Below are 1987 nucleotides of genomic sequence, written 5' to 3'. Positions count from 1 at the left end.
GGGGGGGGAGCGGAGAGGGAGAGAGATTTGGGGGGGGAAAAACAAATCTCCAAACAAAAAACCAACTGAACAAAGACAAAAATGCCCAAACTGGTTTGCATAGTTTTAGACAGCTTTGTTTCAGATATGCAAAACTGAAAGACTGTGCTTGACTTTCAGGACCTGATTCAGCCTTGAAAATGCAGGCTTCCCACTGTCTGGTAAATCTGAAGGTGACATGAATATAATTATAATCTCTGGGAGGCTGTTTAGTATCCGGGCAGTATACTTGTCCTGCCAACAGGAATTTATGTTCTTGGGCACCAAAATCTTTGGCCTCTGTGCTGGCTGTCCCCAGGATACAGTCAGTTGTTATTTTACTGCAGATCTGTGAGTGGGTAAATGGCAGACAGGGGATAACGTAATAACAGAAGTGGACTCTATTCAGACTCTTTTCAACTGTGTGGAGTCTATTCAGCTTAGTCAGACTTCAGCATCTAGCATTCTCTGGAATGTTGTGAAACTGAGCAGAGGAACACAGCACTTAAAGGACTTCAATATTTGGGTACAGTCTTGAGTCATTGATGTCTCATTTCACTGCAGCCTTAAGAAGTTTAGGGATGGAGGTGCATTATGAGTCGTATTCCCAGCAACATAGCATCTAGGGGGGCAGGGATTTATAGTGCAGCACCTGAGACCTTCAGGTGCTTGCCTAGCTATTTGGGTGCAGTACAAACATCAGCACCCCTTCTTGCTCCTGAAACAAACTGAAAAACAAACCAGAAAACTCCTCACCCTACTCTGCACACTTTCCTAGAGCAGAAGGAGACTGTTCAAAGTATGCTATTGACTGACAAGTGTGACAGGGTTATAATTTCATTGAAAGAAGTAGTTGATTTACGAAGGAATTGATTTTGGTTAAATCCTGTGTGGCTCCTTCCATAGATACTAACCTAAAAAAATCAGTTTATTCGTTTCTTCTTCTTTAGGACCACAATGTTTACTTGTCTTGTTCCTGTTTTTGAGGTTTCCTACCTACAGAGACCATGATAGTAGACACAGAATTAACATGAAGCTTTTGGGTTTATCTTTCCTTTAACTATCTCTTTAGAGAGAACCTGAACATGAACAGCAGGAGTATCCAGAGAGAGCAATGATTGTTCAAATTGAAATAGCTTTCTTGCTAACAGCTGAGGCTTTTGAGGCTTGTGCCTGCACTGTTTGAAGCTGATAGAATGGTTTCGTGGAGATGGTTGTCACATACTATCATTTTCTTGACGTAGCATAAAGAGCAGCTGCTTGTCTCAGGAGGAGAATACTTCAGTTATGAATTCAGTAGGCTCTTAGCTTCCCTCTAGGAAGCTGCTACTGCCATGTCATCCATGGAGGTGCTGTGGTTGTGGTATGAAAAGGAGGAAAAGGGTGGCTGACACCTGCAATGGCTGTAGCCTCATTTGCTTGCCTTTCCTGTTCTTGAATGAGTTCATTTCTTTGGGGGACAAAAGAGGTTGGAATCACATGGAAAGAGCATGATGTGCTGCCCTTTGGACAAGTACTATGCAGATGTTGCTACTCTGGCTAGGCACCTCACCTTTGCCAAGTGCCAGCTTAGCCACAATGGAAATTACTGTGATTATTGGCTCTCTTTCTTAGAGTGCCAGTAGTAATAGGGCAGCAGAGTGGACCAAGTTGGAAGGATATGTAAATATCAAGAAGGCTGGTTTAAACCTGAAGTGCAGGGTACCATGTTGAAGATGAACAGCTGAATAATTGTTGTGGCTTAAAAGGTATACTAGGGCAGCAAGATCTGTAGTGGTGGTGGCCTCCAAGCAAATGGTATTTCTTCTGGAAGAGAAATTAGCTTCTGTGTGTTTCAGTTTTTTCTTGTCAGAAACTTCTTAATGCAATCAATTCTCTGTCTCACTCTAGCAGTTGTGCATTTCATAACTCTGGAAACCTGCTGGAATTGAAAGCAGGTACCTTGGGGTGCTACTGCTGAAATACTTGT

General features: G+C 42.7%; 1 protein-coding gene across 1 annotated transcript in view; it reads left to right on the top strand.

Annotated features, from left to right (window-relative positions):
• Positions 1 to 1987, top strand: part of TMCO1 (transmembrane and coiled-coil domains 1) — a gene marked incomplete at its 5' end in the record, with an annotated part of 17469 nt that overhangs the window by 8493 nt on the left and 6989 nt on the right. The window lies entirely within an intron of this gene.

The sequence above is a fragment of the Nestor notabilis genome, unplaced genomic scaffold (genome assembly GCF_000696875.1).
Source record: "Nestor notabilis isolate BGI_N333 unplaced genomic scaffold, ASM69687v1 scaffold6302, whole genome shotgun sequence".
Taxonomy (NCBI): Eukaryota; Metazoa; Chordata; class Aves; order Psittaciformes; family Psittacidae; genus Nestor; species Nestor notabilis.
The sequence above is the reverse complement of the archived record's forward strand: the minus strand, read 5'-3'. Positions and strand labels throughout refer to the sequence as shown.